Raw genomic sequence first — 17,697 nt, 5'->3', positions numbered from 1 at the left:
AAAAAAGAAAAACACTGCTTATCTTAACAAAACAAAAACAAAAACAAAGACAGAAACAATTAAAAACACATCCAATATTTTCATATCTTATCTTTCATTTACTTATTTCGACGACCTCCTCACACCTCCCTTTTTTGTATTCTAGTTCAATAGCTATTTCAGCAAATCCTTTCCATCTTTCCCAGTTTTTGTCCTATAGTATATCTTAACACAATCTAACCTTATTTTTTTCCCCTTTGGCCCATTAACAGTCTATTTTTACTTAATTCTTTATAACATTTCTGCTAAAGCCATATAACTTCATTCCAGCATCCTTCTAACATTCATTAATTTTACAGTGTTTCTGTAAATAGTCTTTAATTTTTTTCCAATCTTCTTCCACCGACTCATCTCCCTGGTCTCGGATTCTGCCAGTCATTTCCGCCAGTTCTCATCAAGTTACATCTTGATACAGACCAGAAACACAATAAAATTTATTTATTACATTTATATTGCACCTTTCCTCCCGCAAGGAACTTCAGGTACTCCTCCTCATTTTATCTTCCCAACCCTGTGAAGTGGATTAGGCAGAGACTGATCTATGGTCAGCCAATGAGCTTCATAGCTGAGTGGGGATTTGAACCCTGGTCTCCCAGGTCCTAGCCTAGAATGCCAACCACTATGACACACTGTCTCTAATTCTACAAGGAGACATGACAGTAGAGATGGAGTAGACCTGGGACTCCCTACTTTCCTGATTTGTAAGGAGCTTCAGGGAAGCCATTTATAGGATGGGTTTGTTTGTTTGTTTGTTTGTTTGTTATGGGAATTTATACCTCACTCTTTAGCAAGTTCCCAAGGTGGCTTAGAAAGAATCATAATAACAAGAACAACAGTTAAAAACACAGAAAGTTGAAAAACAACAAGGTTTAAAAGAGATAAAAGCAACTAGCAGAGATAAAGCAAGCTTTGTGTCAAAAGGTGGGATATCTCACTTGGTAGAGCACGAGACTCTGAATCTCAGGGTTGTGGGTTTGAGTCCCACAATGGGCAAAAGATTTCTGCATTGCAGGGGGTTGGACTAAATGACCCTCTTGGTCCTTTCCAACTCTGTAGTTCTATCATTCTATGAAATAAAAAGGTCTTTGCCTAACACTGAAATGACATCAAAGTAGGCAACAAGCAGGTCTTCCTGGGGAAAGCTTTCCACAGTCAGGAAGCCATCACTAAGGAAGCCATTTCCTTAGTAACACTCAGGGACAACCCAAGAAGAGTCTGGTTTAAGATCTTAAATTTTAAGTCAGTAAATAGTCCTCCAAGTGCCCTAATCCCAAGTCGCAAAGGCTTTTAAATGTTACATACGCTTCAGGTTACATACACTTCAGGTTACAGACTCCGCTAACCCAGAAATAGTAATTCGGGTTAAGAATTTTGCTTCAGGATGAGAACAGAAATCGCGCAACGGCGGCAGTGGGAGGCCCCATTAGCTAAAGTGGTGCTTTAGCTTAAGAACAGTTTCAGGTTAAGAACAGACCTCCGGAACGAATTAAGTACTTAACCCGAGGTACCGCTGTACTATTTTTTGCAAGCTGCTCTGAGAGACCTTTTGACTAAAAGATGGGGTATAAATGCTCTGAATGACTGAATGCATGAATAATATCAATCAAGCTGGCTACTTCCAGTCAGGCTGTTCTTTGCAGCCCTTTCCAGCAAGTTCCAGAATATGGTTATTTTCTCCTTACATTCAAACAGCAGAAGCGGAGGTGGGTGGGAAGAGAGGAGGGAGAGATTCTACCTAGTTGGGGAGCATGTTTACAATATTTACTTTCCTTCAAGGAAACACAATCCGATTCTGACCAGCAGCTTGCTGAGATTTCAATCAGGAAATTATTGCTCTATGCCCAGATGCATGAAGTGGATTTCCACTCATATGCAGAACAAATCATTCATATATATTGAGGAATTTGAAAAGTTGTTTGTGTAACATAAAGCCAGTCATTTAACAAAGAGAATAAAGGAAACCACAGCACTTTACGTGGAGGAGAGGAAATGATCAGCAGTCAGATCTCAAGTGCTTAGGACTTGCACAGCCATATGTAAATTTAGCTCAGTATTGAAACTGAAGCCCCCTTCATATGCTATCTGTGTGAAGCAGGCTCCCCACACAGAAAGAGCTGTGGGGCCACACTACTAGCTCCACTGTCACTGTTGTTGGACTCTCTCCAACCCACCACCCAGGTATGGCACGTCTTTGTATAGGAAAAGCCTTTGTACATAGAGATCTATCTGTTTCCCTTATGAAAACCTCCATGCACAATGCATGAGCTAGGAATGGACTGAGCAGCCTTATTCAATCCCATTTCAGGGGATTCACTGACACTCTACCATCCATCCTATTTCCTACAGATTTTTTTTGAAAGAACACACGCAAAGTCCACATTTAAATGATACATATTTTGTGCGTGCCCTTTTCAATACTCCCTCCATAAAATATTCATTTTAAATGTAAAATAAATTCTTTTTGTGCCAACCTTTGGCACATTAAAATTTCATAATGCAAAATCCAACTGGGAGTTGCATTCCAGTTCACCAGCAAGGTAGGGACTATGGTATTGGGTCACTCCACCTCAAATATCTGCTCCATTTCTGGTATGGGTATTTGGGAGTAGAGCTTCAGAGTCATGTGATATCAGGGGCAGGCCTAACAGCCACACTCCGCACTCTTCCATCTATGCAGGGAGTCCCCTTCATGTGATTAATATGTGAAGCAGGGTAATGTGTCTGGAATACCTAGTTAATCCATTCATTCCCACCTCATTCTTTAGGATTTAGAAGCATCTATTTTAGGAACGTCTAATTTCTGGCTCCATTTCTTCTGCTGTACTGTAAATGACTTTTTCATTCATCTTGGTATTACAGCACCTGTGAATGTTCACTGCAAGGTAACAGAAAAGGCTTACTTTGTGGTTTAGGGAAAGGTCAGATATGGCATGCATGCGAAGGATAAATGTTAGTGCAACTTTTGTTTGACTAACATATGGTGTTGTTTGACTAACATAATGCTCCCCATCTCCCACCCCCGCCAACTCCTGAAATGAAATAGAGACAAGCAAAATGGGAATTGGCAGATATTAGGAAGGCTTCTGTAAATTAACAAATTAATGAAAGCACTAATTTTGGGAGAGATCACCTAGGGAAGAAAGTATAAACCGATCCATTCTATTGTCGTAGCTTTATAGTCCAAGGAAATTAGCAACTGACCCCTTACAATTAAAATAAAAAGCTGAAAATTGTTCCTTTGATAAGTGTCAAGCCTGGTGTCAGAGTCCAAAAAGGCAGGTTGGGCATTCCAGGACCACGGATAGCTACAAGTGAGCAACATGCTCTGGCAGAAGTTGAGAGTAGTTTGAGGCCTTTAGAGCCTTCACCTCCAGAGTATGTCTTCTAGGTACGTATTTTAAAGACTTGAAGATGGGCACTCCCCGCCCCTATGCCATTGGAGCAGTGAGGTACTGGGAGAGACATTTGGTTCTTCAGGCTCAGGGGCCCATGACGGTTCTGGCTCTGGTCCTATAGGCCCTGGTGGCACAGGAGGCTCTTCTGGGGGCTCAGGTACAGCAGTGGTCTCCTTGAAAACCAGTCTTTTCAACAGCCTTCCAATAGTCCCTGACTATTGACCATGCTAGCTGATGATGGGAGTAGTAATTCAAGATATCTGGAGGACACCAGGTTGCTGTAAGGTGTCTTCTTGAAGCCTAATTCTCTATGCAGAGATACCTTACACATTTCACCACAGTGAGGAGACACAGTAGAAGTTCCACTTCTGATATGAGAGAAATCTAAGTTTCCCCTCATTTTTTGATTATGTGTAAATTCATTCAAATGGATATCTTTGTCAAGATGAGGTGGTGATTATGGAGGCAACAGTTCAGACAGATTTCCCATGGTTAATACTGAGCAGCTCACCAAATCTTCCTCTCAGTTATGTTAGCTCACACCAGGGCAGGACAGTATAGCATTCCTACTGACTGACTCATCGCCTAAACTCAGTTTACATGAGAGAAGGAGAGGGAGGGGGGGTGTCACTATGGCAACAACAGTGACAGTTCAAGTGACAAAAGGAGGAGGCAGCCAGGGTTGCCTTTTCCTTGTCACTGCAATATTTATTTTCAGAGTGCTATAGACTTATATTTAAAAAATGAGCATCTTATGTTTCCTTTTGGGGTTATTATGAAGCACCTCAGCCTGGGATAACACCAACTTCTGTTCCTGTCTCAATAAAGCAATGCTTGAACAGAGTCTCTTTGGAATTCCTGTCATCGAGTGCTTCACGATTCCCACCCACCCACCTGCCCCTTGACCACCAATGTACAATGCTGGATTATGATTTTTAAATGAATTCATGTGTTAGAACCGAAAACAACCAAATGGTATTGCTACATGATTACACGGAAATGTCAGAATAGCAGGGACAAAAAAAAGTTAATCTATTGTTTCAAAAGCACAAGGCTCCTTTTAGTTAGGGGAAGGTCTAGAAGTTACTGTCAGAAACCCAGAGAGAGCCCCTTCCATAAAATTGAGCCATGTTTATTGTTTCCAAAGAAGTTGGTGGTAACGGTATACTTCTATCTTTCTTAACCAGTAAGATAAAAGCTGGAGGATACAATGAGTAAAACAGAAGTCAACATTACAAGGACAGGCAAGCTTGGTAGCTACAGGGTTGCCACATAGGCAGGGGGTGGGTCATTTGCTACCTTTCCACCCCTCATGTCTTCAACCAATCAACTCCACGGCTGCCCTCAGTACCATGAGTGGAAAGGGAAATAGAAAAGAGCATACTCAGTCACTTTTACCACCATTCCCCTAGCTCCCATGCTTGCGAAAGAGATGGCATTAGCAGCAGATCTGACAGGATGGAAGGGGGTGGAAGCCATTGTGTCAGCCATCTCTGAGGCTGCCTGCTGCTATGAGTGGGAGGGAGCTGCCAAGCTGGGGCCTTCCCTCACGGCTTCCCCCGCACATCATACTAGATTAATTCCATAAATTAACATGAGCTATTAGGTAAGTAATCAAGGAGTTGGTCCCGAGAGTGTAAAGAAAACAAAAAAGCAAAAAAAATGTCCCACCATAGTGATACTCTCACTCCCTAGCAGTTAAAGAAATGAAAACCAGGATGTCAAATGGAAAGGGGGCAGGGAGTATGGAAAAGGTGATTAATAGGGAAATGTTGAACCTCCAAAAAACCCAATAGTTCTTTCCCACTATTACCTGAGAAGCAGAGTCCAAATCTTGTTATTTTGAGCACACTATGGACACTGATGGATTTGTCCACACCAGTTCCAAAATGTAGGAATTATGCAAAGTGTTATGCTCCGTTGATACACACACGTACATCAGGTATCCCTTTCCAGCCATACCTACTCTGAGGATCCATGCTGTTTGTAAGAATTCTGGGAGTCTAAAAGATGGCATGTGTGAGACAGGGACACCAGGACAATTGGCTCTTCCAAATGTCTGGTACAGTCAAATGTTAGGTGCATTGAGGTATTCCTGAAATCAATGCTCTACTTGTGCTCTGCTGTGTTTTAAATTCCTCTCACTTGAGTGGGATGTAGGTGTGCAGAACTTTCCCTAGACTGTCCCTTCCATGAACATCGTAAAGAGCCCTGACTTTAATAGACTCATTTTCCATAGTCTTATCTAGACATATTGAGGCTGCATGAGCACTTTGCATCTTGGAATCCATAAGGATCGGTGCTCAGTGTGAGAACTAGCCAATACTTAGCTGGAAGGAGTTCTTTCGGCATTCTTTCAGTGCTTAGTGGCAGTGGACTCCAAATGGCTGAGCGTTATGAGTAGTCGAAAAAGGTAGTCGAAAAAGAACAAGAGTCTCTTTCAGGGCTTCTTTTCATGCTGCAATTTCATGTGCCTTGGGTTGTGGTTGACAGTCAGCGTAACCTGAATCTGTGGAATGTTTTGTGAATAGACTTTTGAAAGCTTATAGAAAGGACGTTCTGTCTCCGATCCAAGAGCTGAGTGATCACTGGAGTTGCGCTTATCTCAACAGGTGCACTTCAGTTTAAGGACAGGCCAGATGGACCAGGCTTTCCACTTCCCTTTCAAATTCAACAAAGGCTAAGTCCTAATTCCATCCCCCCCTCCAGTAACAAATTTGTCCTTTACAACACTAATGGGAATTGGAATGGCTTGCATTTGCTGCTCTTTTCATTACGAAGGATGATAGAGCTGTGTACGTCTGCATGTTTCATTACTGTATATGTCACGTGTATGGGCTGCATCATTTGAGCTGGTAGAGGCATTTCAAGAAAAGCAGAGTGCATTAGGTGAAAAAGAACAGAGGGATTGATGGCATTTGGATTTGGGTTGGTTCTTAGGTGGAGAAGGTTAATAAGCCTGTTTGAGAGTTGTGTTATCACAACTGAAAAATTGGAGGCACAGAAACATTCAAAAAATAAAGCAACATCTTGGTTCAGTAAATGAAAACAACATTTTATTTTCTTTGCCAGTCATAATGGTTAAAGTAGGTCCAAATCAATAGAAGAATCTTCTGCACAAACTCATTGAGGCAGAGGGTGGGACCCAGAAGTTCCATGAAAGAGCAGCTGAAAGTTAGGATGGAGGAAGGCCAAGAAGGCGTTTGAAACTTGCTCTGTGAAAAGGCCACAGAAGCAGTAAAGAGAAAGAACAATAACCTTAATATGTTCAGATCAATAAGCAAGAAGGATTAGGGTGGGACAAAAAAGAAGAAAGCTTTGAAACCCACCTTGGGTCTTTCTTTTGATGGATCCAAAGTGCCTCGATAATGTGACTTTTACTGTTTATGTTAAGCTGGACATAGTTTGCTCATTGGAAGGTGGGCAATGAACAACTGGCTGCTGAAAAGCCATAACTGCTTGCCAGACTGGAAGCTACACCAGGAAGGCATGGCTTTAGGGAAGACAGGAAACGGAGCTGGAACTTGAAAGAGACCATAGAAGTTTTATTTAGGTTGGGCAACTGATTTTAAGATTTCAGAGTGATGCACTATGTTGCTTTGGGACTCGCACTGCCTGCACTTCCTTCTCTTTGGCTATTTAACCCAAACACACAAGGGCCAAGTGTTCCCACGCACACTGTGTGCACCTGCTCTACCCCTGACTTTCCCATGTTGAGTGAGAAGGTCTAAAGGTTACTTTGAAGTGCATTTTGCCTGACCACCAACCAGAGCCAGGTGCAAAACAAAGGCTCTGTGAATAGGGTGCCTCTGAACGCATGCTCAGTCCAAGTTACAAGAAAGAAGATTCCAACTAAATACCCACAAGAACTTTCTGGTGTACAGAAGGCTGCTTCTCTAGTTATAGCTGAATCACTCAGGAAGACTCCACATACCTTTACTTGCACCAACGAAATTGTCACCGAATATTAAGCAAGTTTTAAATTCTCCAGAACTTTTTTTCAGGATGGATTCTAAGCAAAATCTATCTATCTATATCTATCTATCATCTATCTATCTATCTATCTATCTATCTATCTATCTATCTATCTATCTATCATCTATCTATCTATCTATCTATCTATCTATCTATCTATCTATCATCTATCTATCTATCTATCTATCTATCTATCTATCATCTATCTATCTATCATCTATCTATCTATCTATCTATCTATATCTATCATCTATCTATCTATCTATCTATCATCTATCTATCTATCTATCTATCTATCATCTATCTATCTATCTATCTATCTATCTATCTATCTATCTATCATCTATCTATCTATCTATCTATCTATCTATCTATCATCTATCTATCTATCTATCTATCTATCATCTATCATCTATCTATCATCTATCTATCTATCTATCATCTATCTATCATCTATCTATCTATCATCTATCTATCTATCTATCTATCTATCTATCTATCTATCTATCATCATCTATCTATCTATATCTATCTATCTATCATCTATCTAATCTATCATCTATCTGTATATAGTGTGTATGCGTTGGGTTGAACATGATGTTGGAGTCCAAAAATCTACACTTTGAAATGTAACTGTGTTATAATTAATGTCCTGGCTCCTGCCCCAAACCAGTAACAGGTTCAATTGCTTGCAAGTAAAGAACTTTTATCATAGCATTCTAATTGTACACACTCAGAAGCTAGAAAATAGAAGAATTTAATCCAGGTGCTTTTACAAGGCAAAGGGTAACAGAAATAAGTCTGGCCAGGAGCAAGGGCTAAGGTTTAGGAGTCCTAGATTAGTGACTTCCAAGACTGCAAGGGAGCTGTGAAGTTGTTCCAGCAAGTTTCCCCACCTACACACCAAACTTTTAAGCAGAGTTGGAGAAGGCCAGACTACTCACAAGTGTCTCCATCCCTATGGGGATTCCTGGGCTGCAGACAGGCACCCCACCTAGGAGGTTGAATCTCTTCTTTTATCTTGATGCACTGCCTCTCCTGGGAGACAGTGCTGGGCCCACCTGCCCCTCTGAACCCTCACCCTGTGTCAGAGCAGGTTACACCCCTGACCCCTCCTTATCCACCACAGGTGGGAAAGAGGCAGTCTCTTGGTCTTCCACATCCTCAGTTGATCTGGTGATGTCTGGGGGCTGTTGGGGGGGAGAGAACTTGATCAAGAAGGCCCTGCTGAGTACCCCCATCTTGTCCTACTCCCATGCCAAGTCCTCATCTTCAAGTGCCTCCCACTCTTGGTCTGAATCAGAGAACTCAGAGAGGGAACCATGGCAATTAAGTGCAGGAGATGTTACACAGACAGAATTAAATTAATCTTTGTGAGGTTGAAAGCAGATTTCAGGAAGTGTTGAGAGCTGATGGGAGGGGGGGAAGGATAGTGGTTGCTACCACATTTTTAATAAATAAAGGTAAAGGTACCCCTGCCCGTACGGGCCAGTCTTGACAGACTCTAGGGTTGTGCGCTCATCTCACTCCATAGGCCGGGAGCCAGCGCTGTCCGCAGACACTTCTGGGTCACGTGGCCAGTGTGACAACCTGCATCTGGCGAGCCAGCGCAGCACACGGAACGCCGTTTACCTTCCCGCTGGTAAGCGGTCCCTATTTATCTACTTGCACCCGGGGGTGCTTTCGAACTGCTAGGTTGGCAGGTCCTGGAACCGAACGACGGGAGCGCACCCCGCTGCGGGGATTCGAACTGCCAACCATGCGATCAGCAAGTCCTAGGCGCTGAGGTTTTACCCACAGCGCCACCCGTGTCCCTTTTTAATAAATGAAATCCAGCAATTACTTGAGACAGTCTTCAGGACTGATTTTGGAACATATAGGTCCTTTGTGAAGCAGGGTAGCATCTGTACAGAGGCAGCAGTCTACGGATACATGCTGGACCAGATCTTGTCATTCATATGAGACGGTGGCATATTTCCACATCCGGAATGAGGGAGAAATTCATCTCAATTTGCATTTAAAGGTGAACATAATTCATCCCTAGTTTTCCAAAACAGCATGTGAACAGAAACACAGCCACACTTCACAGCCACAGTTCTCCACATTTTGCAATGCAGTTTTCTCCAGCCAAGTGAGGCATACAAAATTATTCGGCAAAATTCCACACAAAAAATGTGTACATTGAGAGATATTCACACTGGAATGCTGATGAATTTTCATGATAGCTTTAATCCCTGCCCCTCCCAAACTGATATGGAAATGTGGGGAAATAAACTTAAGAGTGGAAAAATGAGAAACCAGTAATGACAGATTCACCTAACACATTCCAAATACAAGAGTATCTCAAGAGAGTCACCCTGCCTTGTTAAAACTGATCATAGAATTACTGGACTCAAAAATCTATTTTATATGCTTAAAGTCTTTATTAATAAGCACCGAGTAGCCAGAAGGAAAGGGGGTGGGTGAGAAAGAACACAGAAATCACAAGGTGTCAGAAAAAGCCCAAAGACCATCAAACTATTTGTCCTTAAGTGGCTTGCTGTAGACATTACACAACCTCCAGAAAAACAAAAACAAAATAAATCTAGATTATAGTGCGCTACAAGCAGGGAGCTGGAGGCAACCATCACACAGAAGCCTTCTGCACAACAGGTATAAGCCCATAATCATATGATGATACATGGTGTTTACCACTGGAACCAGAATGCCGGCCTTGATCTCGGGCTATGAAATTATCACAGTAAAAACACACAGCTTCGGTTCCAAAGTATCTCTCTGTTACTCCTATTACTTTTTAAAGGTCTCTGTTGAACTGACACTGTCAAAGCTATTCCTATGGTTATCACACCAGCAAATGGAAAATTTCCATACAGTTATACATACTGGTGGCTTTTGTGATAGCTCACTTCTAAACTACCACCTCCAGAGTTTTGCAGTGCTAGTAGCAGGACAGAGGCCAACTCTGTTAGGCTTCTGTTAGGAGTTATCAGGCTTCTCACTTGTTTCAGAGACCTAGTTCAAAGTAAGGACCATGGTGCCGCACAACAGTAAATTAATCAGCACAGAGTCTTCTTTATAAACAGAATAAAACTTTTACTTGAGAAAATAAAGTTGTTCAGAAACAGCATACAGTGGTGCCTCGCAAGACGAAATTAATTCGTTCCGCAAGTTTTTTCTTCTTGCAAGTTTTTCGTCTTGCGAAGCACGGTTTCCCATAGGAATGCATTGAAAATCAATCAATGCGTTCCTATGGAAACCGCCTTCAGACCAGGTCCGGGGACAGTCTGTCCCCCGACCTCTTCTGAAGGCTGGGGGGGGGGGGGACAAGGACTTTTCTTCCCACCCCCAGCATTTTAAAAAACCCCGGGACAGCGGAGGACTTCTCCGCTGTCCCAGGGCGATTTAAAAGCCCCCGGGAAGGCAGGCAGGGGGGACAAAGACTTTTGCCCCCCGCCAGCCTTCAGAAGAGGTCCTGGACCTCTTCTGAAGGCCAGCGGGGGGCAAAAGTCTTTGCTCCCCCCCGCCTGCCTTCAAAAGCCGTCCGGGACAGCGGAGAAACGCGCTGTGTTTCTCCGCTCTCCCGGGAAGGCAGGCAGGGGGGAGCAAAGACTTTTGCCCCCCGCCAGCCTTCAGAAGAGGTCCAGGACCTCTTCTGAAAGCCGGCGGGGGGGCGAAAGTCTTTGCTCACCCCCGCCTGCCTTCAAAAGCCGTCCGGGATAGCGGAGAAACACGCTGCGTTTCTCCGCTCTCCCGGGAAGGCAGGCAGGGGGGAGCAAAGACTTTTGCCCCCCGCCGGCCTTCAGAAGAGGTCCAGGACCTCTTCTGAAGGCCAGCGGGGGGCAAAAGTCTTTGCTCCCCCCGCCTGCCTTCAAAAGCCGTCCGGGATAGCGGGAAGCGCTTCCCTGCTATCCCGACTGCTTTTAAAATGCTGGCGGTGGGGAGCAAAGCCTTTCGGCCCCCGCCGGCCTTCCTGGACCTCTTCTGAAGGCCGGAGGGGGGGGGAAAAGGCTTTGCTCCCCACCGCCAGCATTTAAAAGAGGTCCCTGGAGATTTCCCTATGGGCTTTCTTCTTGCGAAGCAAGCCCATAGGAAAATTCGTCTTGCGAAGCAACTCGCAAACAGAAAACCCTTTCGTCTTGCGGGTTTTCCGTCTTGCGAGGCATTCGTCTTGCGGGGCACCACTGTAGTTAAAGAGCATACACAGAGTGTTCATAGCAGCTGTCTGACTCTTCACAGAGGCACAGAGTCTTAGTAGATTTACTAGAGTCCTGGAGCTACTCTGTCTGCCTTAGCTTTCCATAGTAGCAACAACAGCTCTATTCCACAGATTACTCCATACACAATCTATACAGCTCCCTGACTGAGGCCCATAGAGAGGCTGGCTACTTTTTATAGGGAGAATGAGTCATCACCCAAAATGAGTCACGAGTCACAGTAACTTAGCAGTTTGCTGTTAACAGTTAGCAGTTAGCAGGCTTGAATGACTGTGTAGGCCTTGTAGGCCTTACTGCTTCTGCTCTCAAGAACCTTTGTCTCATGACACATGAAGTCCCCATGTCCCTCTGGAGGCAACCTCATTTCTTTGAAACAGGATCAGAGGGGAGAGTGTAGGAATTAACCCCCTACTGGCTGGACAAGATGTCCACGTACGTCCCTGCCCCTAAAGTCCAAAAGTTGTGCAGAACAGCAGCAAGTAACAGCTGGCTATGCATCATCCAGACCTAGCAGGGTCAGAGGCAAATGACACAGCCCAGGGCAGGCTCAGGTCAAGTCTGAAAACAGCAGCTGAGAGTTTGAAGGGACAAACTTTTAAGGGAGTGATGTGCTTAGGTTCACTCATTTTAGGCACCAATCAAGAAAATGTAGCCCAAACAAGATGTTAAGAATAATCCTCCAATCAAATCGATTTCTTTGAAATTATTTGAATACTAGTTGTCAGGTTCTCTCTCTCTCTCTTTCAACGCAGTTGCAAAATTCTGCTTGTCAGCTCTGTCTGGATGAATACAATATTAGCTATTCATTCACAGTCTCCTACACTTGTTTGATATCACCATAAGAAATAAAATTGGGGATCTATGCCGACATGTTCTTGGGCGCTATTTTTATCAAAGTTTAGCTGTACATTTTTAGCATTGCCCAAAAAACGCCACATGATGCGATGTGGAATTTCCACAGCTTCCTTTGGTTTCACTGCTCTTTCTTATTGAGTGATTACAACAGGGATGGCTAATGTGGTACTTGCAGGTGCCAATCTTGACATAGATATGGGGTCACCAACCCAGCACCCACGAGCACCAGTGTGACTGCCAGTACTTCCTTTGGCACCTGCAAAATGTTTCAGTAAATATCCCATCAAAAAATCACAATCAACGAGAGATTGTTTGCTCGTCCTGCTGTTTACACTCGTTTGGAGTCTTAAAGCAATGATTTCTATAATGGGAGAAGCCATACCCATGGGACTTCTGCTTCCCTCAGAGCTTCTAAAGGGACACAACCTCTGTCCCCTCTCTGCTAAGAGATGAATGGCAAGTGACTTGCACTACAACCTCCCCCTTTTCTATTTTGTCACCCTTTTTCAAAACTCCTTCAGGGAATTACCATGATGTCTTGATGTATACGGTCGGGGCTTGATTGTTGCTGTTACATTGTTAGGCAGCAATTGGTAACTACTGGTGTTGGGTGGGTCGCATGCTACGTTTTCACCCAGGGAGGTGGAGCAGTAGCATGGGGATTTACCCCTACGCCATGGGACCTGACCACAGGGAAGCAGCGGCAGTATGCGTGAACTGCGCCTGAGTTTCAGTAGTTTACCATTCTGCCTCCTTCACCACAGGAAAATAACAAGGGTTTAATAAAACTAAGGAAGAGTCTAAAGAAGAAGCAATCATTGTATCCAAAGGAAAATAAGCAAAGGATGTGCATGTTCCAACTACAACAAATAATGCCATGCAGACGCCTAGTAAAATCAACTTGAAATGCAGCAACAAATCCACCCCTGCAGGGAGAGGGCAGGAGAAGTCATTTAAGCTCTACTAGTTACCAAGTCATGTAACAATCAACACATTTCCCTCCTTTCATGAAATTGTTTGTGAGCTTTTCCTGCAGCATGAAGTTGCTTGGAAGTCATTTGTGGGAAGAAACATCCTCCATTCACATCTGGTTTCAGTTCAGATTGGAACCAAATTCCTGTACCAACTAATAGGCCCATCCCAGTTCTGATTCAAAGCTGTTTACTACACAAAAACACCTCTAAAGAGTTGAAAGTGGTCTACAATAGGAAGCTCCTAGTCAACTCTGGTGGACTGAACACAATGTGCTGTTTTGCTTGTGATGTTTTAATATATCCATAAGCTATTGAACCAGGGTATTCTGCTAGATAGAACAGCCTTGAGGTCAGGCCAGGCCTATCACCCTCTCATAAATGGAATGGAGAAATCACAGCAGCCCATAGTCTTCCTCTTGTCTTGGCCAAGGTCTTTCACAGTCTTATTACTTTATCATTTATTTAAGTCACCCTTCATCAAATCAGATTTCAAGTCCATGTGTAACACACTATCCTTCCAAAGAGAAACATAGCACCCACTGATTTCTATGGGAAATGTTTATGGTGTTTGGGACAGGAATGGGCTTCAATGACTACTATCTATCAGTGGCAACCAGACACTATGGCTATATACGACTTCCACTCTTGGAGACTCTGAATTCTGGTTGCTGGGAATCACTCCCAATAGAATGCGTACAACCATTTTCTCACACTGACTTCTTAGTGATGATTCCACATTAGGCCAGGCTTTCTATTTTTCATTACTTTATAGTCCTTCCCATTATTAATTAATTATCCATTCATTTCATCCAGCTCAATGCTCCCAGAGCTTTTACCATAGAAGCAAAACTTTCCCCGAGCAATTCACCTTCGCATCTTCTTTCCTTGTTCTTCGTTGACTATGTTAACCTAAAATACATTAAATTTCCCAGTTAGTAATCTATGTTGCTTCTGCCTTTTCCCACTCTTGAGCTACCAATATTCTTGCTGCCGTAACATATTAATTCATTTCCTGAATCTGATCCAATGCCTTCCAGATAAGTCAATAAGATTCTTATTGGTTCAATGGAACTTCTATTCCTTTCATTCTTTGGTGACAATGACAATGTAGCCGTCATATTTGGCTGCACAGTGATATCATAAAGGGTGAATAAAGTCATCCCACTACTCAAGCTGAACAAGAACTGAACCTATTTATTCTCTGAGTTGTATACAATAAAGATAAAAAGGTAAAGGACCTCTGACAGTTAAGTCCAGTCACGAACGAATTTGGGGTTGCGGCGCTCATCTCGCTTTACTGGCCGAGGGAGCCAACGTTTGTCCGCAGACAGTTTTTCCAGGTCATGTGGCCAGCACGACTAAGCCGTTTCTGGTGAAAACAGAGCAGCGCACGAAAACACCGTTTACCTTCCTGCTGGAGTGGTACCTATTTATCTACTTGCACTTTGACGTGCTTTCAAACTGCTAGGTTGGCAGGAGCTGGGACCGAGCAACAGGAACTCACCCCATTGCGGGGATTTGAACTGTTGACCTTCCGCTACAATAAAGGTAGAAAAGCTATAATGCAGATAAATTTAGGATGGATAAGGCTATCAGCAGCTACTAGACACAATGGCTATGTTCTATCGCAACATCAGCGGGTGTATGCACCTGAATGGCAGGTTCTGGGAATTACAAAGGTGGAGAGTGCCGTTATGCTCAGGTTATGCTTCAAGGGTTTCCACAGGCATCTGGTTGGCCACTGTGAGAACAGGATGCTGGACTAGAAGGGCAATTGGCTCCTTTTATGGTTTTTGTTAAAATTAACTATAAATTAGAAAACTTGCTTAAAATGCCTGCTGAAAGAAGGCTGCAAGTTCAATGGGGAAGGGGCTTGTCTTGGAGAGAGTTCCACAGAATTGGGCCCACAATATGGAAAACACAGCTCCTGTTGGTTATGAGCTGTGCATCTGGGCCATGAGGGATTACTAACAGTGACTCACTTGAAGGCCTCAGTGATAGGGTAGGGATATAAGGAATCAGGTGGTATCAGTGCTCCCTGCCTTGTCAAATGTCAGGCGGCAGAGAAACCAACCCTTACAACAGGTTGCCAGGAATGGATAAGACAAGGAAACGTCCCTACCATCTGCTTTTATTCAATATTTACAGAAAGACGCTTGGGAATGTAGCCTCTTGGAATAATGGTGTTGCTCCAAGTGACCCTCTACCCCCTTTTCTCCAACGTCCTCATTTGTCACCTTCTTCCCTACGGGTGGCACCGAGGGCCCTTTGCTTCTGAGCCCTTTGCTCTACTACTTTCAGTGCTCACTGGGTTCTGCGAGAAGGGGGTTCTGGAATGCTTTCTAAGGACACTGTGTCCATCGGTTGGAGGTTGGATGGCGGCTAACAGATTGAGGTTGAATCCTGACAAGACAGAAGTACTGTTTTGGGGGCACAGGAGGCGGGCAGGTGTGGAGGATTCCCTGGTCCTGAATGGGGTAACTGTGCCCCTGAAGGACCAGGCGCGCAGCCTGGGAGTCATTTTGGACTCACAGCTGTCCATGGAGGCACAGGTCAAATCTGTGTCCAGGGCAGCTGTTTACCAGCTCCATCAGGCACGTAGGCTGAGACCCTATCTGCCTGCAGACTGTCTCGCCAGAGTGGTGCATGCTCTAGTTATCTCACGCTTGGATTACTGCAATGCACTCTACATGGGGCTACCTTTGAAGCTGACCCGGAAACTACAACTAATCCAGAACGCGGCAGCTAGACTGGTGACTGGGAGCGGCCGCAGAGACCACATAACACCGGTCTTGAAAGACCTACATTGGCTCCCAGTACGTTTCCGAGCACAATTCAAAGTGTTGGTGCTGACCTTTAAAGCCCTAAACGGCCTTGGTCCAGTATATCTGAAGGAGCGTCTCCACCCCCATCGTTCTACCCGGACACTGAGGTCCAGCACCGAGGGCCTTCTGGCGGTTCCCTCACTGCGAGAAGCCAAGTTACAGGGATCCAGACAGAGGGCCTTCTCGGTAGTGGCGCCTTCCCTGTGGAACACCCTCCCACCAGATGTCAAAGAGAACAACAACTACCAGGCTTTTAGAAGACATCTGAAGGCAGCCCTGTTTCGGGAAGCTTTTAATGTTTGATGTATTATAGTATTTTAATATTCTTTTGGAAGCTGCCCAGAGTGGCTGGGGAAGCCCAGCCAGATGGGTGGGGTATTAATAATAATAATAATAATAATAATAATAATTATTATTATTATTATCATCATCATCATCATCATCATCATCAGCTGTTGCCTTCCTGGTTCTTCCTCCTCTTCTCCCATTCTTTCCCAGCTTTCCCCCTCACCTGCCTCTGAGCTGTGACTTCCCTCACACCCTTGTTGTAATTCTGCACTGTCTTCTTCTTCTCTGGAGGGGTCAGGCTGGGGAGGCGGTGTCCACCATTCCTCTTCTGCCCAGTTCCTGACATCAAATGACACAATAACAGTTTAATTGTCTGTCAGCATTTTTTTTTGTCCTAATCTCACCTTAGTCACACACACGGACAACTAGTTCTTCAGACAAAATGGAGGTAGGGGTGGGCATTAGGGTGAACATCCGAATGTGTACCCCCATCCACATTTTTCACCCCCTAATCAATGAAACGTGACTGAATTGGGGTCAAGGAGTGTCATCTTCACTGCGTTCGCAGTGAGGACATGCTTCCCTCCTTGAGGAGCATATTTTGTGCAACACAAAAAATGTTTGCAAAGCACGACCTGTCACTGCGGTGTTTACAATCCAGAGACTTCCTCCAATTACTTGAATTGCTTAAATTTTTCCTTGTCTTCCAGATCTTAGCACTTTCCTTGCTGATAGGCATATCCAATAAACCGTCGGCACAGAATGACAGCTGGTGCTGCCGCTTAACCTGCTCCGTAACCCCAGCACTAATACTTTCTTCCTCTAGAAATTCCAGACCGAAGCATCAGCTGTCCTGACAGCACAGTTAACCTCATTTGAAAGCTCACTTCCTCTTGCTCATGCAATCTCTAGCGGCAGCATCATATTAGGGTGGCTTTGTTTGAACAGGGCACATGTCTCCTGTCCTTCCCCTGAGGAGGTCTGTCTTGGAATGTGTTGCTGAACTGTCTTTCAGCAATGTGCTGGCATGTCAACAGCAGCTGAAGAGTCCTTTTCACATGGAGGAGGGATGCAGAACCTGTGGCCCTCCAGACTCCAACTCCCATCAGCCTCGGTCAGTGTGGCCAATGGC

This window comes from Podarcis muralis, chromosome 2, assembly GCF_964188315.1.
Source record: "Podarcis muralis chromosome 2, rPodMur119.hap1.1, whole genome shotgun sequence".
Classification (NCBI taxonomy): Eukaryota; Metazoa; Chordata; class Lepidosauria; order Squamata; family Lacertidae; genus Podarcis; species Podarcis muralis.
The sequence above is the reverse complement of the archived record's forward strand: the minus strand, read 5'-3'. Positions refer to the sequence as shown.